Raw genomic sequence first — 27,673 nt, forward strand, 5'->3', positions numbered from 1 at the left:
CACCAAGGCTTTCCAGATAGCAAATTGGAACAGGAACGGTACCATCCGATAAAAACAAGAACACAAACATTACATTTCCAGCCGCTAGCAATTATTTACATCCTTACAAACAAGGGAGAGCACCGTGAGGTACGCTTTAAGGACGAGGTGCCGAGCCAGACACGCTCTAAGTCGGCCTGGCTCATGAAGGCAATTGATCAATCTCATATGCAAACAGACCACTAGCGCCAATCAACATCCACTTCCCAAAATGTTCTTATGGCCAGTTAGAACACGAGAGGCTTCTCTCACTTGTTGAATACTAAAGATAACCCGCTGCAAAAATGTGACCTTATAGCCTTGCAAGAAACGTGGATCACCACACAACCATTGTGGCCCAATTTTCAAATTGAATGGATTCCGGCTATAAGCATCCAAAAGGTCATCCCTCAGTAGGCTTATTAATTGCAGCCAAACTAACATCAGAGCTTACTTTTCACTCTTGGGCCTCTCCCCATCCAGGAATAGAACTTTTTAGGCTAACATCTGATAACGAGGATTCTCCCTTTAGCCCACAGGTTGCATTCCTGAACATCTATTGGAATCCAATCGCCGTCGCAGATCTAGCTTTTATGAACTATGTAGAACAAATGTTGAATTTGATAGCAATGGATAGTCACTCATCGTTAACACTAATCACGGGAGACTTTCATATGAATTACCCACCTAATACTAATAAATCACCCTCAAATTGTGTAACGGCGTGGCTAACTTGGATGCAGCATCGTGATTTCATAATGTTAAATGGCACAATCAAGGGTGACGTTCCACCCATGCCCACCTGGGAAAGAGGAATGTCTAAATCTATGCTAGATTTGTTTTTATTACTACGAATGCACTAAATCGAGTTGCCTCATTTTGCGTGACTCCAAATTCCTCGAGTGACCATAATATCCTAGAAATAGAGTGGAGCACAAACACGCTTAAAACAGGCTTGTACTACCGTGCCCCAGTGGCGCTTAATGCTGGGTGAAATCGAATCAAATGGACGATACCGAAAATAGACCACTTGAAACCCCAGTTGAATTATCTCTTCGAACACTCCAACTCAAGTGACTATACCGACTCTCTTAATCTGAAACCAACACCAAATCAAATTATCCAACTCTTGAGAAAAACATCAGTACAATGCATCCATTAACATCCTCAAAATTCAGCTAAATAAAGATCTGCGCAAGTACTCATGACTCAATCAGGTAGATGCAAAAAAAAGCATGCTCTCACTAAAGAAATGCCATAAAACAGCTCCTTGCTCTGAAACAACAGCTAGCTGGAGAATCCATGCTATCTGCAATAACCAACACATCGACAGCTCAAATTTGGGAATTTTTTAACCCAAAAAGCGCATCTTCCACAATCGTAATTAACGCAGTCAGCGAGCAACAATAGGCGTTGCATTTTTCTAACTATTCGAACAACCTGATAATCAGCCACCTGTCACCTATCCACTTCCCACAAACCTGGCTTCCCTTACTTTTGACCAAGATGACATTAAAGCACTAATTAATAAACTAAGTCCTTCAAGAGCACCCGGCCCAGATGGCCTGACAAATTGAACATCAAAATCACAACGCAAGAGTGGGCAGTGATCTTAAATACCTTTTTTTTTACACAATATCATTCACAGAGGAGTTATTCCTAAATCTTGGAAAACGTCAATAATCATTCCAATTTTTTAAAAAGGCAATCGATCTGACCCGCTGACCTATTGGCCCATCGCATTGCTAGATATTCCTGGGAACATTTTGTTGGATCCAGAAGGAGAAATTATTTGACCTGAATCAATCAGGCTTTGTCAAAGGTGCAGGAACCTCATTACATTTGTTTCTTCTTCCCACTATTAAAAAACAAGCGATGCTGGCAAAACAACTGTTGTTTTTTTTGGGTTTTATTGATTTTAAACAGGCATTCGATTCCATCTCAAGTGAAAAATTATCGTCTAATTTGAATGCAGAACACTGTCGCTCTCACATCATAAATTTAATCCATCAATTATATAGTGAGACCACGGTCCAGGTGAAGTTAAATAAGGATGGATTATTGTCTAAATCGATCACAACTTTTAAAGGATTAAAGCAAGTTTGCATTTTAGCCTCGATTCTTTTTATCTTTTTTATTAAAGATATTTATGTGTTTTTAGAAACCATTCGTACATTTCCCCCCCAAAATTGGTCACTTCAGGATCGAATGGTTATTTTATGCAGATGACCTTGTTTTAATTGATCAGACTCAAATTGGCCTCCAAAGAAAACTGGATGCATTGGAAAACTATACTAAGATAGATGGCCTGTCAACAGGAATGTCATTTCACCAAAATCCCAGGGTTAGCGGAAGTGACATCACATGACCCTTGACCTCTGATGACATCACAGTAAGTGATGTAATTAAAACCCACCCCAAAGTGATATCGCTGAAAGCAATGGAACACAACCTTTCAACCCTTGACAAAACACGAAGTGGCATCACATAGCATTGTTCCTAAGTACACGAGGAAAAATATGCTTACAATATCACTATAATGTGATATATATTTCATACAAGAATGGCTCGCCATATGTATCGTTAGGATCAGTGTGTATAGACCCATATTACCAAATTACTGTGAATGCAAGCAGACGTCCATGGCCAAATGATAATGATGTGTTATTATATAGCACTTGCGCGTAAGCGCTTTATATAGAAACAATATACACCCAATATCACTCAACCTGTCTTGATACTCATTTATCAACCTCAGAAGGACGAAAGGCTGAGTGGAGGTGTTTAAGAACAGACTAAACCAGTGACTCTCACCCCCTGTAGTGTGCCTTAAATGAACCTTTAAAGAGTCTAGCAATTATTGTATAGAATTCCAGAAAGACACATTATTTGGTATTCCTATTCTTTCTTATTTAGGGTCAGTAATGAAAGTGTGAGACTTGTGGCACCCCTGTTATTTTTTTTTTTTTCTTTCTTTATTTTAAGATGTCTGAACAAGGAAGCCAGCCACTCCAGAAGTAAAGAGCCACGTGGTGCTGGCCAAAGCCCAGAAGCTTGCATTACAAAAAAAAGAATAATACTTTTTTTTTTTTTTTAGGGGTTGCAAAGGAGACCACAGGGGGTAGCAAGGGAGACCTCAGAGGTCGCAGTTGCGACCTATAGCAACCCCTAAATGACTTCCCTGCCTGTCAATTAATGTCGCCAAATCCATTGTTTTGGAATCATGTGCCACTGCCCGTAAAAGTAAATTCATTTGGACCTTGGCCAAGGCGCCCATGCTCGTTGTCAACGAATTTAAATACTTGGGCCAACTTATTAGCAATCACCCATCTGAACTCCCCTATATAAATATTCTGAAAGCCAGAACACGCACATTGGCGTCTCAAAGTACCCTTATTCAAAAACGTCTTGCCGAATCACCTTTACACCAGCCTTGTATTACTACAAACAAAAAGTTGTCCCAATCTTGTCATATGGTGCACAAGCTATATATCCGGGAAACAATCCTAATTGGTCCTCCCATGAAGGCTTGTATTGGAAAAGAATCTTATTGCCACAAAGCATTCCGATCGCGAAGATTCGCTTTGAACTGGGCCTGATATCCCTACGAGCTGCCATAATTTGGCAAGCTTTATGTCTCTTGAGGAAATGTTTAATTGCGAGCAACGATGCCATGACACTCTTACCGGTGATAGCCACTGCATGGATCAACCAAAATTCTGCCCCCTTGCTCGCATGGAAATCCCATTATCTTAATATCATGGACAAGGCGGACATTTCAGTCGAATTGCTTAAAGAAGACCCAGATAAAGCAAAGAAGAAATTATGGGCGTGGGACTGGCGCAATACATGGGAGAAATGTCAAACATGCGTATCATTCCATCAAGGACATTTCCAAATAAAGTCTTACAATAGCACAGCCCAATATCTACTCAAATTACCAGACTCACGGTATGCAATGACATTGCTGAGACTGTGATTTAACTTGTTGCAGACCAAAATACAGAAGGCCTCATGGGCGAAGGAAATTGCTGCCGACATCTCCTGAAGATTTTGCAAAGATGCAAACAAAAAAGAATCCTTGAAACATCTATTTGTTGAATGTCCTCAATTGGCCCCTAAGAGACATCAATTCTTCTACAAATATCTAAGTCAATTTAGGCTACCAACTGAAGATCTAATGTGGGCAAGAATACTCAATGCCACCTCGATAGCCCTCAATATTGACACAGTAAAATATATCTCATCATTAAATCTTCAAGATGCTATATCTTTGTGATCTAAGCAAGGGTATTGCCTCTCTGTATTTCACAAATCTTGCCAGTATTAGTGAAACTAGAACCCTAGTGAAATGTCCCTCATAGTGTGTGCCTCGACAATACATAATCTCATCGTGATAAGTACAAATGTAGCTATGCCCAGCTAGCAAAAGATGTTATGAACCATCGGACGGGTCCTTTCTGGACTTCCTGGTCCCAGACCCAGGGGGGCGTGCACTCAGCAGTACTCCCAGCATGGCCGCCGAATGCGGAACGCTGTTTGCCAGTTTCCGCGCCGTACGCACTACGTTCTATAAAGCGGACACTCCCCCGCGGCCCTGCGCGTCTCAATGCTACCGTTTGCCGTGGCTAGACGTGTGCTGCCGCAGTTTGCTTTTGCTATATCCTTTGATTCCTGGTCCCCCTAAATTCCTTCTCCTTCATTCCTCCTCTTTTTTGTCCTCTATTGCATCCCGGATCCCCGTGCACCTGTTCCCCCGAGCGCACTCTTCGTCGTTTCCTGGATTTTTCCCGGACATCTGAACGTTCCCACGAGATGGGACGCTGAACGCATGCTGGAACCCGAGGACCCACGCACAGGGTTATACAAGAACCGAACTGTGCGAAAGAAGACTCCATCGAAGAACTCCAACAAACAACATAGACGGGTGAGAAGGGGGAAACCTGTGACAGATTGAGACGCCAACAAACTGATACAGATACCGACATGGAGGCTGCAGTTCAAGACCTCATGCGCGGCATGCAAGAGTTAACCACAGAAGTTCAGAATCTCAAAGCCGAGAATGCTGCATTAAAACAACTAGTCCTGTCACGTGATTTCACGACCAAGGAAAGTGTATTGCTGGGCGGAGTAGTGGATAAATATGATGGCTCATCAAAGAACCTTCCTGGCTTCCTTGATTCGTGTTTAGTGCACTTTACCTTTAAGCCCTACTACTTTTCCACCCCCAGGGCAAAGGTGGGCTTTATGATTTCGCATCTCTCCGAGAATGCATTAACCTGGGCTATGTCCTTAGTTAATTCTGGAGATGCCCTCCTGGATGATTATGATGGGTTCGTACGGGCTCCGAAGACCATGTTTGACCACCCAGAACAGGTTTACAGTGCCCAAGAACGTCTATTGGATTTCCAACAAGGGTCCCAGGATATGCTTACCTATGTAACACGCTTTAAGCAACTGGTAAGGAAGCAGATTGGTCCTCGGAGGCCTGCTTTACCCTATTTCAGAGAGGACTAAACGAAGAGATAAAAGAAGAGCTAGCCAGGGTAGCTCGCCCAGGTTCCTTCCAGGCTCTTATGGACCTCTCTTTACAAATAGACTTTCGTATCCAGGAAAGGAAGGCAGAAAAGAAGAAAACAAAAATGCCTTACCAAAAGACCTCTATAGAATCTTCCTCTAAACCCGAACCCACTCCTGCCCCGACCACAGACCCAGGACCCATGCAACTGGGGGCCTTCCGCAGAGCCATATCCCTGCAAGAAAGATTGTGACGGATTCACACCGGGCTGTGTATGTACTGTTCCTCAGATAAACATCTTGTGAGAGAATGTCCTTTGGACCCTCCACGGCGTTCGGGAAACACAAGCTCCCGATCCTAGATGGAGCACAGCTTCGGGAGAGAGATGTTTGCTCCACATCTATTCCATCCTTGAACTCTCCTCGACAAAACAACCTTGTGATCTTGCAGGCCATTGTATCGCCGTCCAAGAAAGAAACTTACCCCATTCTGGCATTAGTGGATTGTGGGGCCATGGGGATTTTTATAGATCAGGATTGGGTCACTACGCACCACATTCCATATGAAACTTCAGACATCATGCAACCTGTAGAGGCCATCGAAGAAAGACCTCTCTCTTCAGGACCAATAACCCTGCAAACCAAAGAGATCCAGCTCTCGATAAACCATCATCAAGAAATGATCAAATTTGACATCATAAAATCTGCCCATTATCCAATGGTACTGGGTATGCCCTGGTTACAGAAACACAACCCATACATCAACTGGGCAGCAGGATCCTTGTTTCTTGGCTCCGAACATTGTATGTCTCACTGTCTATCCCTGGATTCCTCGTCAAGATCCTCTGAAGGTATGCTGACAGACCAGCAAGGCCCATTCACGGTCTCAAATATTATCCAGGTCCCCAGGGCCTATCAGGATTACACTGATGTGTTTTCAACTGCCATAGTTCAAGCCCTACCCCCTCACAGACCTGAAGACTGCGCTATTGATACTGAACCCTCAGCAGTGATTCCCTTTGGAAGGATGTTCATCCTATCGGAACCAGAGAAAAGGGCCCTCCGAGAATACTTGGATACCAACCTAGAAAATGGCACCATACGACCATCCAAATCCCCGGCGGGAGCTTCGTTGTTTTTTGTTCCCAAGAAAGATACTGAGGAGCTTAGGCCTTGTCTTGATTATCGTGGTCTTAATCAATGCACCCTCAAGGACCGCTACCCATTGCCCTTAATCTCAGATATCCTAGAAGCGGTGAGAGGAGCTGTAGTCTTCACGAAATTGGATCTCAGAGATGCCTACCATCTGATCCGTATAAAGGAAGGTGACAAATGGAAAACGGCCTTTAGAACACCCTTTGGTCACTTTGAATATCTGGTTATGCCCTAGGGCTCGCCAATGCCCCAGCGGTCTTCCAACGTTTTATGGACCGTGTGTTCTCCGATATGCTGTTCCTCTTCATCATAGTTTACCTGGACGATATAATGATATACTCCAAGGACCATCTTAAGCATGAATAGCATGTTAAGGCAGACTTACAGCGGCTACGTGAACATAAGCTCCTGGCTAAACCCGAATAATGCCTTTTTCATGTCTCTACTGTTCACTATCTCGGATTTGTCCTTAGTCCAGAAGGAATTGGAATGGACCACTCAAAAGTAGATTCCATACTATCCTGGCCTGTTCCAACTACTGTGAAACAGATTCAATCCTTCCTGGGGCTTGCCAACTTCTACCGGAAATGTATACCTTCCTTTTCGGAGATAGTTCAAAACGATCATTACATTGTTGAAGAAGGATACTCCCTTCCTTTGGACAGCAGCCCAAGACGAGGCGTTCCAACAATTGAAGTCGGAGTTTACACAAGCCCCCATCCTGGCTCAACCTGACATAGATCGACCTTTCCTAGTGGAGACGGATGCCTCCAACTACGCCATCGGAGCAGACCTAAAGCAGGAATTTGAGGACAAGTTAGAACACCCCATCGCTTATCTCTCGCGAACCCTAACTCCTAGCGAGACCCACTATTCTGTTCTGGAAAAGGAACTGTTAGCCATCCGTCAAGCCTTCACAGAGTGGCGCCATCTACTCCTGGGAGCAAAACATCCTGTTCAGGTCCGTACGGATCATCGGAATCTTCAAGTTCTACAATCCCTGGAATGTAGGAATAGCCGTCAAGCCAGTTGGGCCTTCTTCTTTGCCCAGTACCAGTTCCAAATCCATCATGTTCCTGGAACACACAACATAATTGCTGACGCCTTATCCCGACATCCCAACTATGAAACTCTTGAAGATCGATCCTTCCCAAAGATGTTTCCCCATACAATTTTTGTAGCCCAAGCAATCACTCTCCTGGAAGACATTCAGATTCAAACCCAGTCCTCTGAGATCTGGAAGGAATTTACTGGGAAGAATCGATGGAATCTTAAAACAAAGGACGGGTATTTGTTCAAGGATAATGGCCTGGTCATTCCCACACAGAGACTGCGACAAAGGATTACAAGCCTCTGTCATGATACCCTTCATTCTGGACATCGTGGCATTACCAACATTCTCCGCTTAATACAAAGACAGTTTTGGTGGCCAAAAATGAAAGTTGACGTCCAGCAGTACATCCAAGCCTGTGCAGTTTGCAATCAAAACAACCAACGCTACCAACAAGACCCTGGGAATACATCGCTACAGACTTTATTGTGGAACTACCACCTTCCAGGGGACACACAACTATCATGGTTACCATTGATTTTTTCACGCACATGGCTCATTTTACACCCTTGTATAAACTACCATCTTTCTCAGAACTCGCTGGAATCTTCCTGGAACACATATTCCGACTTCATGGACTCCCTTCCAAGATCATATCAGACAGAGGACCTCAATACATCTCTCAATTCTGGAAACACTTATGCCGTATACTAGGAATCCAACGTGCCCTCTCCTCAGGTTATCATCCACAGACCAACGGAGCTACTGAACGTGTGAACCAAACCCTGGAGCAGTATCTTTGTTGTTTCACCACCAAGGTCCAGGACGATTGGTCACTCTTAATACCTGTGGATGAATTTGCCTACAACAATTCGGATCACTCGGCTGTCAAAACCAGCCCTTTCTTCTCCAGCCAAGGATTCCACCCTTCAGTTCTACCATCCATTCTTCCACATCCTACACCAGTTCCTACAGTCGACTCCTGGATTGAAACCCTCATCAACGTACACAAGGAAGCCAAGGAACACCTCGAAAGGGCCCGAACTAACATCAAGCACTATGCAGACTCCAAAAGAAGACCAGGACCTTCCTATGCAGTGGGTGATAAGGCCTGGCTATCCTAGAAACTACTGCCTCGACACCTAAGACCTAATAAATTGGCTCCTCGATACTATGGCCCCTTTTCCATAAAGGAAATCATTAACCCAGTGGCCTTCCGGCTCAAACTACCAGACTCCTGGAAGAGGATCCACCCAGTGTTTCACACGTCTCTAATGAAACCATACGTCCAGACCTCCCGGACTGCTCCAAGATCTACCCCTGTGGTTGTCCATGACCAGCTAGAATACGAAGTGTCCAGAATATGTGACTCCAGGTACACATGTGGTCAGCTACAGTATCTGGTTTAGTGGAAAGGGTACCCACCCAGTGAACACACCTGGGAACCAGTCTCAAACCTAAATGCCCCCAGACTACTTCAAAGGTACCACCTTATACACCCAGGCAAACCCAGAGGAACAGGCCTTCGGAGGAGGCATGCTGTCATGAACCATCAGACGCGTCCTTTCTGGACTTCCTGGTCCCTGACCCATAGGGCCTTGCACTCAGCAGTATTCCCAACATGGTCGCCGAACGCGGAATGCTGTTTACCAGATTCCGTGCCGTACGCACTGCATTCCATAAAGCGGACACGCCCCTGCGGCCCTGCGTGTCTCAACGCTACTGCTTGCCGTGGCTAGCCGTGTGCTGCCGTGTTCGCTTTTGCTATATCCTTTGATTCCTGGTTCCCGGTGCCCCTAGATTCCTTCTCCTTCATTCCTCCTCTTTTTTGTCCTCTATTGCATCCCGGATCCCCGTGCACCCGTTCCCCGAGTGCACTCTTCGCCGTTTCATCGATTTTTCCCGGACATCTGAACGTTCCCAGGAGATGGGACGCTGAACGCACGCTGGATCCCGAGGACCCACGCACAGGGTTATACAAGACCCGAACTGTGCGTAAGAAGACTCCATCGAAGAACTCCAACAAACAACATAGACAGGTGAGAAGGGAGGAAACCTGTGACAAAAGAGTCACAAAAGAGAATGATAAATTCCTGCAATTCACACTCACTGGATCAATTACAATTAAGTGTCAAAGTCAGCCTTGTCTAATGTTTTAATGTTATGTGCTATGTAAGCGATTGCATAGATTGTATTATTGTTTTTACTGTGTTTTATGTATAGATTGTATTTGCGTCATAGTTTAAAAAGACAATTTTTTCTGACCTTGTAAAACTACACTGATGTTTTAAGTTGTCTTTTAGAACAAAATCCCCTCAATGTGTTATTTTGTTCTCTTTTTATCTTGTGATGTAACTGAATAACTCTAAAATGTGTAAAATTCGTGTTATGCTGGACTTTTGTGTATCACTTGGAAAAATTTGTGACTGCCATGAACTAGAAATAAATCTTGATTCCTCCTGTGTAAACTTTTTCTTTTTTCTTGTTTTTGTACATTGTGGCATCTTAATCCTAATACTCTGCAAGTATTGATTGCACCTTACCAGCCATCATGCCGAATTGCTTTTGTATTGTAAAAATGCAAATGTGCAATCAAGTTACTTTAAATGTTACGTCTTACTGTAAAATTCTGATTTGAAAAAGTTGTTATGTAACAACTAAAACAAATAAAAAATGTAATCTAATTTTTCCATTAGGACTTCAAGTCCCATAATTACCTTAGTACTAGGACGAAGAAGAGGGCTGAAGAGGTACAATTTTTAGGAGTGGTCAGTTCATCAATGCAGATGACCCACACCTGAGGGAAAGAGAGGGGCTTAAAAGGCCCCCTCAGGTGCAGGGCAAAGAGTTGGCGTTGTTGGTGAAGAACAGAGGAAGCCAGAAGCAGCTTGGTTCGTGCTGGCAGCCCATGCAGAACCTGTAGGAGAGAGAAGACGATGGGACCACTACTTGACAGATATCAGCTGCAGTTCCTGAGCGGGTCTGTGCCCCCAGAAATCTGAAGAGGTTGCACAGCGGAGAGCGTGCAGGAGGAAAGCTTTCCCCCTTGTGATCTGTTCTGCAGAGGCTGTGCAGCGGGAAGCGTGCAGGAGGCTGTTTTAGGTGGCTGGCGTGCACCCGAGGGCCTCAATGCTGTCTCCGGTGGCTGGCAGCATCAGAGGGCCTCAGGAGCGATAGGAGCTCCAAAGTGTCGTGGGACGAAGGTGGACTAAACTAAGCAGTTTGCAGGGTTGCGAGTAGCCAAAACGGCAGAAGTCCTGTGAGCAGCGAGGGGAACAGAGGCGCACGTTTTATCTGGTGAGTTCACAAGCTGTCAGTGACCTTGGAGCACTCTGTCCCTGCTCACGTGTTGAAAGCAGACCTTTGGCTCGTGTAGAAGCAAAAGTAGTGCAGAGAATGGTTTTGAATACCGAAACTATTGCAAAGCAGCAGAAGCAGCACTCGCGTGTGAGTCAAAGTGATTCCCAAGTTAATTGTGAATGCCGAACTAGGGAAAAGCAGCAAAAGTCAACTATATCAAAGCCACATGACTGTAACCTTAAATGTGTGAGTCTGTGCAAAACCCAGCCACCTGAGGGGGCAACTTTGTTCAAAGTTAATGTCAATAAATATTACCCAAGCCAAGAGATACTGAAACCAAGGCAAACACAATCTAGCCAATGCTGCTAACAGCAGAAGGGGGCTAATGCAAGATCTATAAGCTCTGAAACTTGTTGCCTATATTGTATACAACCTATAGTGCAAGCTGGGATAAACACATATTGCCAAAATCAGGGAAGAGGTAGGAAGAGACCCTACCCCTGTCACTCTTTGGTTGCTTGTATAATGGGGGAAACCAGATTGGCAAAAAGTATGCCCTTCTGGGAAAAGGTATCCAGAAGGAGAGGAGCATCATTTTCAGAAGAGTATTAAAGAGCACCAATGTGCATCTTGTTTTCCCTGAAAAGTGGTTGAAAGTTTTGAAGCAGCAATTTGTTGAATACTGTGAAGCTGTTGTAACCTCTTGTCAGTTGACATTGACCACAAAAGCACTTGTTATTTTGAAAGCTGTTCGGGCAGGGGAGTATATCCTGATGGCAAATGTTTGGAGATTGTAGCCCTGCCATGGAAGCAGGCCAGGTGGAAGCTGAAGGAGTGCTACAAGGTGGTCCTAACAGAGACATTTTATGTTGTTAGTGGTACTAGAGGAAGAGCCGTGCAATGCTGTTGTAGAGAAGTTGTATTTCTTTGAGTTATCAGAGTGGCAAATCATCCTGACCAAGACAAACATTGTTGCTATTGAGGAACTGAGAACCTGTTCAAATAAGAAGTGTCTGATAGCCTTTGGCCCTCATTACAACCCCAGCGCTAAACCATGGCGCTAATAGCACCATGGTTGGTGCCGGTGTTGTAACAAGTCCGCCATGGTGGAATGGGGAAATACCGCCCCATTCCAAGGTTGGCGGGGCGGTATTTCCCCATTTCACCATGGCCCTTCCCCATTCCCATTTTCGCCCCATAGGGCTCAATGGGACTGGGGAAGGCGCTAAGTACGGTACTGCAAATTGCGGTACCGTAATTAGCACCTAGGTCCCTTTGCGGCACCCTACTTTAACGGCTCCACTTGTGCAGTAGAACTGTCGAGGTCCATTCTTAATGACCCCCTCACCGAGAACCCTTCAAACCTCTTCGCAAAAAAGATTCCCTCAACCCTCTCCTACCAATCCCAATCAACCACAGGCCCATTTTCAGCACCCGATTCATTGGCAAAGCTCATTGATTGCACGGCATACTCAAAGCTCAAAGGTTTTGTGGAATCGAACAATCTCCTAGGAACTATACAATCATGCTTCCATCCGTGTCACAGAACAGAAACCACACTGCTCTCTATCTAGGATGACCTCATAGTCACAGCAGACTCAGAGGGATGAACAGCGCTTGTTCTTCTTGACCTCTCAGCAGTGCCCCACATCTTTGTCCCAGGCCGCAGTGTCTACTCTTCGCACGCAAGCTCAGTTTGGCTGGGCACATGGGCAGATTAAACTATTGAGGGTAGTAATAACCCCGGACATGGTGGGCATGTATGAAGCTAATCTTTCTTCTCTGCTGAGACTGATCGCGACACCGTTTGCACAATGGGGTATATCATGGCTCAGTCGGATGAATGTACTAATAAAGTAGGCCAGATCCCAACGTTTTTTGTTAACGGGGGAGCAATTCTCAAAGTTGGGGTAAATGACGAGAAAATATATAAGTGTGTCAGGGAACTGGCACTGGAGAATTGCTTACCCCTCACTACTCTAACCTCAGAGATGGGTTGGAAAACTTATGGTCACACATATATACATTTACAAAACAGCATTCATCTGTGTAGACAGCAACTGTAGGCAGCCACACGCGTGAGCATACATGAAAGTAATTTTAATTGGGGATGTCAAACATATTAGAAGACAAACAGACTAATACATCAACAGATAAAAACGCGCACAAAATAAAAGTACAGTATTTTGTGTCAGGGAAAATAAGGCAAGGCTACAGGTAACAAAAAGCCAGAAAGAGAACGAACACAAAAGATGAGGCAACTTAATATACTTTCTAATCCTAATACACAAGTTATACAAAATGGCTAAAATTAGACATTTGATGAGATAAAAAATGTCGGCATGTTTCGGCCAGTAATCAGATGGGACAGTTTCTCAAGTGTCCATACAGAAGATAAATGTAGTGGCCATCTTCAGGACAGGACATTTCTTCAAGATGAGCCTTATGAACAACTTACTATTGGCGTCAAAGATCTAAAAAGATGTACATATATATATACAATTAATCACGGAACATCAAAACATTGACTAAGAAAATAGGACTAAAATGTCATTAAATACATAACCTCTAATGTATACACAAAACTCATGTTGGCTGTCTATTTTATTCCTCATATTGCAAAATACATGTAGATATACTATCAATATTTGTCCTATAGACAAGCTAGTTTTAAATCTGTGCTTGCCACAGAACACAGTTAACATACCCTCGTGTGACACATAAGAAAGATCCAACCCTTACCAGTACCTCCTGGGTCGAGTGTGATCAAAAGATAAGGACAAAGCCATCAATGACTCCTTCAGGGACAAAATTGTCGCACCTACTGCCTGATTAATAGTCATCTAGATGATTCATGGCACAGTCTACATAAATCGATGAAAAGTGGCCAGTCATTCCAAATTGGTTCTTTTTCCTATTGGTATTACCATATATCATGTTATTACTACCAAGGGCAGTGCTCAAGAAAATCGGGACACAGAACAGTTTTATTCATGCAGAGGATAGCTTACTTCCGAGTGTCGCCAGGTAGGTCATACACGAAACTGGAGGGAAACTCTAATAAACATCATTTAGGCATCCAGTGTGGGACTCAGAAAGACGTCGTAGCGTCAAATTCGCAGGGTGTCCTAAATCAAATAGAGAAAGAAACGCGGCGATTTAATCTGAGAGTCCTTTTGGAAGAGAATAAACTTTAATAAAGGCAATGTTTCTGTATACCTTTTAACACAAAAGAATGGCGTCAATCCCAATTCGTGGCGGCTAGAGCACTTTCAGCCCCATCAGTAATGCTTTACGCAAAGTAATCAAACAACAGTGGCATATCTTGACTACGGAAGAGTTTTGCCCCGCTCAACCCAGGTTTGCTTTCAAACGTCAAAAAAATGTAAAAGATTTTTTGGTCCATACCTATCCAGCCATATGTCCACCAACATCACAAGCTACCTTGTGGAATCTTCCACCGGTAGTAGGCCATTTTAAATGTGGCCATTGTTCAGTTTGTGCTTTAACCGCCAATTGCAAGTCTATTGAACTCAATGGCAAAATATGGAAATTAAGATCCTTTTCCAATTGTGCTTCGGATTGGCTTATTTATGGCATTAAATGCCCGTGCAATTTATTGAACATAGGAAAAACCAGCCGTGCTGTACGGCTCAGAATTTGTGAACACAGGTCGTGTTTGAAGAATAAAACCGAGAACAAACCTCTGGTATCTCACAATATTGCTGCAAAGCATAATTACACCGATCTAAAATGGTTTGTTATTCAAAAAATGTTGCCCTCCCCTAGAGGAGGTAATAGAGATCTAGCTCTGAGTTTAGCTGAACAAAGGCTGATATACAATCTGAATATGGTCAGCCATGGCCTGAATTCCTCTGTGGAATGGAACAGTTTAATCACATAATTCGGATTATACCTGTGACCATATGTGAGGGTGCTGAACATTTGCACGCCCATCCCCGCTCCTTCCTCCTCCCTTTCTCCCTCCCCTCGATCCCCCTTCTCCCTGATTGGTCAGACTGTGGCCGTGTGCGCCTTTTTCGTTATGTTAGCTTGGGGCACCTCAAATAAGTATGACCCTTTGTCAAACACAGAACTTGGTTGACTTTTTATTCATAAGTTGCTTTTACCGCTGTGGACATCCCAGTATGGCACCCCCACACCATCGCGGGGCCCCTGTTTAATAGTTTTCCCAATACCATCATACACTGACGTGTGGATCAAGACCTCGCTTTCTGCGAGGTATTTGATACACTGTACCTTTAAATAAAGGAGTCTCCGCCTGCCGTTGTGCCGATGTCGAGACGTATTTAAACTCGTCCTCTGGACGACCGGTTGTACTAGTTGCTGCATCGCGGCTGTGGCGAGAGGATCGTTCGGTTCATAACCGAGTAGTGAGAGGTAAGCTCCTGTATTCTACCCCGCTCACAGTGACAAGTCCGACTTTGCTAATACTGTGCTTTTGATTAATTCTCTGTGTCCTGCATTTTGCAGATCGACTACACAGGAATTGGACAGCAAGTCCTCGACTACACAGGCTTAATTTCACCCGTGTTCGAACGCCGGTATTAATTTCTTGCCGCATCTAGCCGCCACGAATTGGGATTGACGCCGTTCTTTTGTGTTAAAAGGTATACAGAAACATTGCCTTCATTAAAGTTTATTCTCTTCCAAAAGGACTCTCAGATTAAATCGCGGCGTTTTTTTCTCTATTTGATTTAGGACACCCTGCGAATTTGACGCTACGACGTCTTTCTTAGTCCCACACTGGATGCCTAAATGATGTTTATTAGAGTTTCCCTCCAGTTTCGTGTATGACCTACCTGGCGACACTCAGAAGTAAGCTATCCTGTGCATGAATAAAACTGTTCTGTGCCCCGATTTTCTTGAGCACTGCCCTTGGTAGTAATAACATGATATATGGTAATACCAATAGGAAAAAGAACCAATTTGGAATGACTGGCCACTTTTCATCTATTTATGTTGACTGCGCCATGAATCATCTAGATGACTATTAATCAGGCAGTAGGTGTGACAATTTTGTCCCTGAAGGAGTCATTGATGGCTTTGTCCTTATCTTTTGATCACACTCGACCCAGGAGGTACTGGTAAGGGTGTGATCTTTCTTATGTGTCACACGAGGGTATGTTAACTGTGTTCTGTGGCAAGCACAGATTTAAAACTAGCTTGTCTATAGGACAAATATTGATAGTATATCTACATGTATTTTGCAATATGAGGAATACAATAGACAGCCAACATGAGTTTTGTGTATACATTAGAGTTTATGTATTTAATGACATTTCAGTCCTATTTTGTTAGTCAATGTTTTGTTGTTCCGTGATTAATTGTGTATATATGTACATCTTTTTAGATCTTTGACGCCAATAGTAAGTTGTTCATAAGGCTCATCTTGAAGAAATGTCCTGTCCTGAAGATGGCCACTACATTTATCTTCTGTATGGACACTTGAGAAACTGTCCCATCTGATTACTGGCCGAAACATGTCGACATTTTTTATCTCATCAAATGTCTAATTTTAGCCATTTTGTATAACTTGTGTATTAGGATCAGAAAGTATATTAAGTTGCCTCATCTTTTGTGTTCGTTCTCTTTCTGGCTTTTTGTTACCTGTAGCCTTGCCTTATTTTCCCTGACACAAAATACTGTACTTTTATTTTGTGTGCGTTTTTATCTGTTGATGTATTAGTCTGTTTGTCTTCTAATATGTTTGACATCCCCAATTAAAATTACTTTCATGTATGCTCACGCGTGTGGCTGCCTACAGTTGCTGTCTACACAGATGAATGCTGTTTTGTAAATGTATATATGTGTGACCATAAGTTTTCCAACCCATCTCAGTCGGATGAATGTCATAAAGATGACTATCCTTCCTAAGAATTTGTATTTTTTCCAGGCACTTCCACTTCGAATCCCAGCCACATGGTTTAAATCTTTGTGTAAAAAAAATCTCAGGTTATATTTGGAATAATAAACCTCCAAGAGTGGCATACAAAGTCTTGACTACCCCCATCGAAAAAGGTGAATTGGGCCTACCAGATTTGAAAAAATGTTACCAGGCTGCACAACTTCGTATTATTAGGGATTGGTGGGACGGGGATGGTGAGAAATGCTGGATGCAGATGGAACATGCACTGGGGGACCATAAATAGGTGAAACGCTGTGGCTCTCTAAAAAAGATCACCCTCCTAATTTGCACAGGAGTAAAATTACGAACTTGGTAGAAGAGGTATGGGATCTTGCGGCCAAAAAGTATAGTCTTACAACATTTCCCTCCCCATTCTCTCCCATATTCTTTAACCCCACCTTTAGTCCAGGTTGTGATTCTCTGGCCTCTTCCAAATAGAAGCAAGCAGGGTGTCAGAAAATATGTGATTTTGTTTATCGGTAGGGAACTTAAATCATTTTCTCAGTGTAACCTTGATTTTGGCCTTGCATACATGGAGCAATTTCGATATTTTCAAGTCTGACATTGGATCTTGGCACCATCACTATCGCATGCGGCAAGTAGGGAGTTAACTCTCTTTGAAAAATATGTTACTACAAATTCTGGTAACAAGGCCCTAATATCGAATCTGTACAAAATAATTTGTATTTTTATTTGTATAATGAATGAGTCGTCTCCTATTCCTTCGCCACATTACAAGACAAGATGACAAATGACATTGGAAGAACACATCATGGATAGGGAATGGGAGGGATTGTGGATAGACATTCCTAGACTCATCCGTTCTATACAATTACGAGAATTTTGGTACAAATTGTTAACTCAATGGCTCTATACCCCAGCTTGTCTCCATAAAATCTAATTTACCCTGCCGGATCAATGCTGGAGACAATGTGGGGCAACTGGGGATTGGGGGCATGTGTGGTGGCATTGTCCAGTTCTAGCGGGATACTGGGTAGATATTGATGCATCAATGCAACAAATGTTTGGCTCATTGAACTCTGGCTCCTTGAAGTTGAAATTACTCTTAATTCTTGAGTCTAGTATGCGTAGTAATGAAAGCAAAAATGCATAACATATGTGATGCTCCAAATGGCCGCTTTATTGGGGGTTGCTCAAAAATGGAAGTCCAAAGATCCACTGTTGATCACGGAATGGTATTATAGAATTTGGAACTTTGTAGCATTGGAACTGACTACCTAAAGGATACAAGGTGAACAGTCGGAATTTTCATACCAATGGTCGGAGGTGCTTGAATTTCTTCAATCTGATTTTAATCTTCAATACTGTCCTCAACACTTGCGTGTTCTTGACATTTCGTGATGTATAATGACTCTGTGAAATATGTCCAATGTACCATGTAAAGGGTTTTATGGCGGTAATCCATTGGGGTATATGGGTATAGGGGTGGGGAGGGTTTTGGTTTGTTGTAAAAATTATTAAAATGCAATAAATATAATAATTTTTTTAAATAAATGCTCTCGCAGCCTAATTTACATTGGTAAAACGATACGTGAAGTCAGACAACGTATATGTGAGCATCGGTCATGTCTAAAAAAAAAGTAGATGGAAAAACCAATGATGGCACATTTTGTGAAATATAAACATAAGCCATCAGAAATGCTGTGGTTTGTTATCCAGACCATTGAAGCTCCAGCTAGAGGAGGCGATGGAGATCTGTTGCTTCCGAAAGCAAAACAGAAGTGGATTTATAAATTAGACACAGTCAAAAATAGTCTGAACACCAATATAGAATAGGGATTGTTTATGCAGTAATAAATAATAAATCGTCCTTAAAGAATGTTGCTTGAATGTGCACTAGCTGGACAATAAGGTACTACAGAGCCACAAGCACTTCTTTGTCCTTTTTAATAATAAACAATTGTTTTAGAAATATTTTTTCCATCATGGTAATTATCCCTGTTTGCTCGAGTGTACGAGCAATTACAGTAAAGGCACTTCGGCAAGCTACTCTATGTATAGAGGACTCGCAATCTTTGGGATGTCACTTGTTCAACATTGTGAATGCAAACCTAAGTTCACATATCAGGACATAGCCAGGATGTGAGAGCGCAGTAATTTGAAAAAAAAGAATCAAGACAAGAACTCCACACGAGTTCCATTCTTTTGATCCTTCAATTTTTTGATTCTTAAATTGATTTCCACCTTCACTTTTTAATTCCAACATCGATACAAAGCCAACAATATAATACAATTATTGGATATGGGCATCCCCTACTTGCTGGTTATGGAAAAGTGCGAAAATGCCCTTCCTAAAATGGCCTCTGGGTCAAGACACCACGCATTGGGTGTCTATGCATATTGCCACGTCCTGTTGTCGAGCACCTTAACAAGTGGAAACAATGCTGCGTGGAAAGAGCGCCAACAGAGAACCGCAGCGCTATCGAGTAGTCAGATGCATGTAAGAGCCGCGTTTCGAAATGAAATGTTAACTTTGCACACAGAAGTTTTTTGTTTAGACAACATTATGTGTGAGCACATTTGACCTAATACTGTGTTTTCCGAAAGTCAGAATCAAGTTCGGAAATTTGACCACTGATATCGTGACAGCTGGTAGTAAAAGTATCAAGTAAACAAGGTTTCTGCAAAATGGCAGCTGCTGGGGAGGAGCTTGTGGAGATTTTTAAAATAACTCCTCCAATAACTTGAGCATCAAAGGCATTCAAAATATAAATACATAGTCTTATGACCCGGGTCTCTGTACATTGGCCCTGTTTTGATGGGAAATGCAGTACGTGCAATTAAAGACAATGCACATTATAAATGATGAGTGAAATCTCCTGAAGTATAACATGCATAGGGTTTATGCTAAATGAATGGTAGGAAGTTTCAGGAACGGACAATAATCTTATTTGTATACCAATCCTTGGAAACCATACCAAAAAAAGAACATTTCAAAAAAGATAATCAGCGACATCAAAGGCATCAGAACTTATAATAGAAGTTTCTCCATTACAAGGTCAGTAATTGAAAATGATTACTCTGGGCCTCATCACGAATTTGGCCTGATCCTTACATGCAGCGGTAACGGTACTACTGCTGCATTTAAGGGCTGGCCAAATCACGAGTTGGGCCGAAAATGGCATTTTTACCTCCAGCTTTTTGCTGAAGGTAAATATGACAATTTTGTGTCCATTTTTGGCTGTTTGCGTCGCTATTGCAGGGAATGGGTAATTACTGACCTCCATGCAACTCGTGATCCGGCGCAAATTGCATTGGGCGATATCCCGGTGGTATTACGGTAAAGGTATTACCGCTGCATTTAAGGGCGGGCCCGATCACAAGTTGGGTGCTATATGGACTGTTTTACCTCCAGCTGTTTGCTGGCGGTGAAAATCCCATTTAGCATCCTGTTTTCTGTGCAATTACTGCCGGTATTACTGCACAGTATTTGTACCAAAAATGCCCCATTGGACCCAATGGGGAATAGGTATTCACTGTTAACGCCCAACACGTGATCCAGCGCTAATAACGCTGGACCGGCTGGTGCTAATGCTATTACAGTTGGGCAATATTACTGCTGAGATACCGCCCAACTCGTGATGAGACCCTTTGTGGATAGATGAAGTAATTGGCCATGTAACTAAGGGTCTTTGTTCCTTTTAGGAAAGCGGAAAAACGCTGTTGCCTGCCTTTTAAACAAAAGAAATTGAATCGAAAAGTAATTGACAGCCTGCCCTGCATCTCACACAACAAGAATAAAGTCAGTAGCTTGCATCACAGGTAGAAATAAAGTAGTTAGTTGCTCAACAGAGGTTGTATTACTTAGTGGTTTTTTATGTTTGTATGTTAGAGTGGTTGCTCTGAACAATTGGGGTTATATGTAATTGACTCAAACATCAAATAAAGTCCCGTCCTGATGAAGGCCCAATAGAAATTGACCAAGAACATCTGGAAAAACACATCATGGTAGAGGGGCCGAAACAGGTGTCGACAAGAACATAGCTAGAAATCACAGAGTGATTGGTCTAGCCACTTTTTCCCTAAAGGACACATGAATTTTACTGTTTTAACACCATAACAACTTTAAACCGAAGAAAATAATTTGAAACAGTCAAATGTTTTTTATGCTCAAAAGTGGGAGTACAGATTAGATTTGGTACTCTGTTGTCCTTGTTTTGACTTGCATGAAATACGTCAAAACTGTATTGTAGATATGGTGTGTTATAACTGATCAAGTCTGTTAGGGAGAATTCTCTGTTTAGGCTGAATTTCCCTACCTAGTGAGTCCCCCAGCAGCTTTGCTGGATTTCTAGGGTTTCTTTTTTTCTCCTGCCAAGAGTGAGACTCTTTTACCCTCACTCTTGGACATGTTGAAGTGTGTTTTCTTGGTTAAACCTTGTGTTGAATGGGCTATGGGGTCTTTTACTCCATAGGGCCTCATGTATTTTTGTGATGTGGGTTACACAGCACCCTCTGTGCCGTGACCCAGGGGTGTCCTAGGGACTCCCCAACATAGACTCCATACCCTGGGACTGACTACTGTCTCCCAGGGCATGTAAAGTCACCAAAGACTTTGCTAGTCTTGAATCCTGAACAGAACCAGTACAAACCATCATATTGTGGACGTACTGGCTGGGGCAATTCGATTGCCCCAGGGTCTGTTAGTCGAGGGGGCACGTCTCCGTCCCCCCTGATCGAGTTTTGGCTGGTGGCAGTGGAAACTACTTTTTATATTCGACCGCGAATATTTCCCTATGGGATTTCCCATTGTTTTAGGCTAACACATTTAATTATTTATTTACGGTAGCCTTAAACATACCGCCGGTTTATATATTTATTATTATAACTCCGGTTGGGACTTTTTGCCAAAACTTGATTCTAAAATGGCGTTGGCGTTCGCCTCTGTAACTCTGGCCCAAAGTGGAGCCCTTTGTTCCACTTTTGGCGGGCTTCTCCACAGAAGCCCTCCAAAGTGGTGCCACTCTGTCTGGGGTACTTAGGAGGGGTGGAGGGGGGTTTAGGCACCCTGGACTGAGTTACCTTGGTAACTCAAGTCGCACTCCGTCCTGATTGGCCCAAGTGGTGAGCCGGCCGGCTCACCACTTAGCATGTTTGAGTGACAGCTAGGCTGGGTGAATGGGGGTTTGCTGCATAAAAGCAGGGCTTTGGGGACTGGAACTTCAGAAGTCGCCACAGGACCAAGAATCCGACGAGGGAAGAGCTGAGCCGACCTGCTTCGACGACACCACCCGGCGGAGCCCTGCTGAACCGTCTCACCACTTTTCCCGACGACCGAGGAGAACTCTTAACGGAGTGGCTCCTTCCCTTGACTGGTGGGGACAACCAGTTTTCACCTTCTTTCCGCTTCTGGAGGTATCTCGTGGCCGCCTTGCCAGTGCCAAGCACCCCGGCAACCGGAACCCCACCACTTTTACCCCAACCACGAAAGTCGGTACAACCCTTTAACCGGAGGACTCCGCGGCTGGTTTCTTCCCGGGCAGTGCAACGACCCTCTTCTTCTGCTCTTCAGCGAGAAAATCTTCTCCCCTGACCGACGTCGAGCCTTGCTGCCACTGCCTGGAACAACTGCCACCAATGGAGGATCCTTTCCACTGAAGGTACCGTGTTCCGCCTGGCTTCCCTTGCCACCGACTGTACGGGGTAGATTTAGCCCCCGGCTTTCGAACCTGGGAGTGCCGGGAACACCCTGGCTAAACTTTCTAAGCCACCCTAAACTCTTTCTAACTCCTTGCAAGACTTTGAATCCCTAATAACAGTGTGATCTTGGGCACATTTTCGCTCCGGCTACTCTAAGAGTGGGCCCTGCCTAGTGACTTTTGCTCACCTGTGACTTTGTGCTTCTTTGAGCCTAGTGCAAGTGTTCTGGACCTTAGAGTGGTGTGTTAACCCATTTCTGTTTCTTTTTATCCCCTTTCTTGAACCTACTAGAGTGTCATCTAACGTTAAGCGCTCACCTCTGTTTTAATTATGTGGTGTTAACCTAGAGTTGTCTAGATAGGAGTAAGGGTTGAAACTGCTTTCATTATAACTGTGTTTGAAGTGTTTTTACTATATTTTGCTAGAGTGATTTCAACTTATGTGTATTTAATAAATAAATAACTATATACTTTTGAAACCAAGCTCTGGTCAGTGTTTGCTTGTGCTATTGTATTTGAGTACCTATTGTGTATACTTTACATACTGCCTAACTCTTCTTGAGGGAAGTCTGACTGCTCAGCCACAGCTACCAGGTAAATCTGGGTGGTGCAGACTGCTACCAAGTGGGTTTACTGCTATACCTGTAGTCTTAAATCTTTTGCAGTGGTCCCCAAGGGAACTGCACAGGTTTCTGCCTAACAAAGTCACACTTTAAAAACCCCTAGGCACAACCTTTCAGAATGTTGTTTGTCCGAATGAATATTTACATTAAATATGCCTATTTTGTGCAATGGTTTTGAACCGTGAATGTTATTTTAAATAACATTTTGTTTTTAGCAAAAAAAGAATACATTTATTTTTTGAATAAGAAAATCCTCTGTTGACTCAATGCTGAAAGCAATTGATGCATAACGTGGTGCAAGTACAAATTGTGTGAGAAGTAAAGGGGGGATAACTAGTTTCCTATTATATTTTGTATTACAATACATGACAGTAGTACTCTCAGGTTGGGTAACTGGGGTTTTTGAAGATCTTAAGGCCTCAGGGGCAAACGGGTTAGGGAGTTCCACAATGGAACGGGAGTCAACATCCCCATGAGGGGAATCCCTCCCTGTGAGGTCCTCACACTTTTTACCACCACCAGGGGGAATATCGGGTAGCAGCCTCACTCCTAGGCTCACAGGAAAGGACTCCTCCATGGAGAAAAGTGACGTGATACCATGATTCAACACATGGTTCACTGGCAAGGGAAACACCAATTGGACTCTGATATCATGTTTGTTGGTGGAGACGGAGAACAACGCCTCAGACACCAAGAAGCACGCCTTATCTGCAAATATAGAACTGTTATTAAAGGTTTGAACAAAGAGGTGTTTTTCTATAACTGTGTTACAAATGTTCTACACAAGACCCCAACCGGACAGGAGAGATTATTAATTGGATTTGTGTTCATTTATGTCAATACATTTGTTATTCCTGTTTGGGATGGAATGTGGCTTTATTTCGTTGCGATATGACATTCAAACTCCATATTGTGTTGGAAGTGATGGAGGTGTTGTCTATTTATTTGTGAAATACAGCGACACTTGGATAAGAGAATATGCCAAATCACAAATTGTACAAAATCTGATGAACATTTTGTTTTTCTTTCTCATTACCTGTGTAGTTTATGGACAATGGATCAAGTGAACAAGGGTACATTTAACTCAAAAAGTTCAGGATGTAGGTCCAGATCCGTATATGTCTACATTCCAGTAATAAGTAATCATTCTAATCTTAAAACGGAGAGGATGAAATGCACGGACATTTAGCTTGGAACGTGGGTTTACTTGTACTTGTGGAGTATGAAGGAGAACTCTCCCAAATGAGCCCCCCTGCCGAAAGTAAATACTCAGTCTATCTGGGACCCAATCACTCGGTGGATGCATTGTTTTTTATGAGGTCAGGTTAAACCTAGTACAAATTAAGTGTTCAACATTTACTCCCGTAGTTCCCATCTTTTTGCAACTGGCAAGTCATTTGTATTGGCAGCTGCTCAGTCTTGAGACTTTATTAAGAACTGATGCTTATGGATGATGACAGGTGTTTGGTACGTATAGTGAGCGATCAAGTGCATAGACGTTTACAGAACTGCTTCTATTTACAGACGTTAAACGCATCACTGACATCACTCGCCTACGTGTGACGTCAGCATGAATATATTTACTAGCGTTTAGTAAAATGGCGGCTTCAAGCACGCCAGAACGCAAATAATCGACCAAGTTTGGTGCTGAGTTTAGTACACTCAGTGGATTTCAAGCAAGAGCCTTTGTGAAAATACCATATAGGTACCAGATGAGGGGTAATGTGGAAGGATTTCAATAACGAGATGTGGTTTATATATTTGTTTCAGGAGCTTTAAGATCTACAAGACAACTTTGATTTTGTTACTTTTTGGAGTGTAGTATTTCTGATCAGGTATGAGGTAGCCTTGATTTGCATGGAAACTGACGTACATTGAGTACTTTGTAACATTATGGATTAAGAATTTCAGTCACTATTATTGGATTACAGTGGATTATTCAAACAAGGACCATGACTATTACGATTTAAGTATTTAATCACGTTGCATTGGTAAGTGATGTATCAATGCACGATGATTGGAAGTGCAAGCTTTTAGTCGCTTCAGGCATTAGGGACATTATGTGACCTCGCCAACTCACGAAGATATTATGATTGCAAATTAAGTGTTCAACTATTCCCAATGTGATTTTAAGATGCAAATGCATGCGCTTGCAACCACTTGGTGGTGTACGGTGGTGGCTTCAAGAACCATTTATGGTATGTCAAGAAAGGGTAACATGGACACAAAATTGCTCAAGGAATTTAAGGATTGAGTTATTTGGTTCTCAAGTGGCTAATGCAAAACTTTCATTTTTTCTTTGTCTCCTTTTCCCTCTTTTATTTTTGCTTATTTTTTCGGGTTTGTGCAATTTGAAGTTCAAATGTTAATAATTGTGGAATGAATTGATGAAAATGTTGGTTTCGTATACAATGTTAACTTTGGAAATAACAGTTTGGTTCTGTAATGTATGATTTTGACAGCCCTGAAGAGGACTGTTGAAGGTGGAACACGTGTTGGCTGTTGGACGACTACTATGTGTCATTAAATAAACAGAAACGGAGACAATTTTGAATAGTGTTTCATTGTATGCCAATTGGCTTAATTATGTGCACTGAGTATTATTTATTTTTGGCAGAGCAAATCCTTGTTACACCCTTTTTCTAGTAGTTTTCTTTTGTGACATCGGGCTAGGTCACTCTTGTGTCCAAACCTTTGCTGCCCGCTACCCATTAGGATCCCATTACAATCTCTGAAGCAGATTAGCTCGAACCATAGGAAGCCCTTTCTTTGCTTACTCAGTTCTTGGTTTATCCCCTCCCCATGGATATATTGAACCTAATGAGGTCCTCTGATTTGTAGAAAAACAGCTCATCAATCCATCATGAAAAGAAACCCAGGCACTCACAAGGAATAGACCATAATGTATTTAAAGAATTCTCTACACCTTTGTATCAAAATACTGTTGTCAAATTTATTGTGATAAATAATCCAAATGTTTCCTACATGAATAAAATAATTGTTTTGAACCTTTATAGTGGATACAATGGGCCTCAATGGGTTCCCGCCGACCCCGAAACACTGTTTCCGGCATCTGACTTCCCACTGCCACGGGACATTACAAGCTCCAGCGGCACGGGAAGTCAGGCGTCGAATTTGGTAAATCCCAATTCCCTATGGGACTCCACGGGAATGGGGACTCGGAAGCACAGGCACCGTTGCTAACGGTGCCAGTGCTTCTGTGACAATTCTGCCTACTGGGGCTGTTGCGCCCGGCAGGGTCAGACTTGCCTGATGCGACTGCTTCTGCAGGCAGACTTGCAGTGTGGCGGCCTGGTAATATGGGTGCCGGTAAGCTTCCCAGAACTTTTATTTCCGGGCCGCCACACTTGTAATGAGGCCCAATATCTTCAATAGGTTTACGTATACAGCAGTAATTCACACCTACTTAGTGTTTCTTTTACACTGTCATCAATCGCAGACTATTGTTCAAACAAAATAATGTCATTATGAAAACAGTCCACATTATGAGAAGTAAATCAACTCATAGCACAATTTGCTATCAGATCTTGTCGTTCTAACTACTCATTAATTCCTGTGTTTCGGATTCTGATCCATCTTCAGGTGAGAGTAGACTGCCTGAGAAACCTGGGGGTATTCTCACTCCTACTCCCTTTGGATCCTCTAAGCAGGTGGCCAGTGAAAGGCCATCGCTATTGGATGCTGACCGTGGGGGTGGACAAGCAAGGGAGGATCACCTGGGTGGAGGGTCCTTGGGGATTGGGAGTGGGGTATCCTTAGACGAGACATGGTATCCCCCTTATCCTCATGATAACCAGCTTAAACATTCACCACTCTTTATAGGTTATTATAAGGCAGTGCCCCTTGGTTCCCCTTTTGGGGTACCTAATAGTACTGAGACGAGGAAGAACCAACTGAGAGTTATGGGTAATACACACTTTCCCAACTATGGTACTGAGAGGAGGAAGAATTAACTAAGAGTAATGAATACCATTTCTTCTCACCACTAGGGTACTGGGACGAAGAGACTGCATGAAGGTCAGGCATGTCCATGTAGTCAGGGTCAGGCAGTAATGATCAATGGTATAAACCTGCAGTCCATTAATGGACCATAAGTGTATAAAAGGTGGAATGCTGAACCACAGTGAAAGAGCAGAGAAAGAGCAAGGAGTGGAACATGGAGCCGTGCGGAAGCCGACGAAGCAGAGACACTTAGAAGCCCAAGGAAACCCCCTGGAATCTTGCTGGTGTGACATATAGAACGGAGATCCCACCAATAGGGAGGCTGGCAGCAAGTGCTGCCGAGAGGTGAAGGCCAAGCTCTGCATGGGAGCTGGAGAGTGCAGAGCGAAGCACCCGGCGAGCAGACTTCCCTGCACAGGGAGAAGCCAGTGACGGTAGCAAAGCTGCTATGCCCGGC

General features: G+C 43.1%; 1 protein-coding gene across 3 annotated transcripts in view; it reads left to right on the plus strand.

Moving 5' to 3' along the window:
• RSPH10B (radial spoke head 10 homolog B) overlaps positions 1 to 27,673 on the plus strand; it is a 765,802-nt gene that overhangs the window by 144,695 nt on the left and 593,434 nt on the right. The window lies entirely within an intron of this gene.

The sequence above is a fragment of the Ambystoma mexicanum genome, chromosome 2p, assembly GCF_040938575.1.
Source record: "Ambystoma mexicanum isolate Mex_15411 chromosome 2p, UKY_AmexF1_1, whole genome shotgun sequence".
Classification (NCBI taxonomy): domain Eukaryota; kingdom Metazoa; phylum Chordata; class Amphibia; order Caudata; family Ambystomatidae; genus Ambystoma; species Ambystoma mexicanum.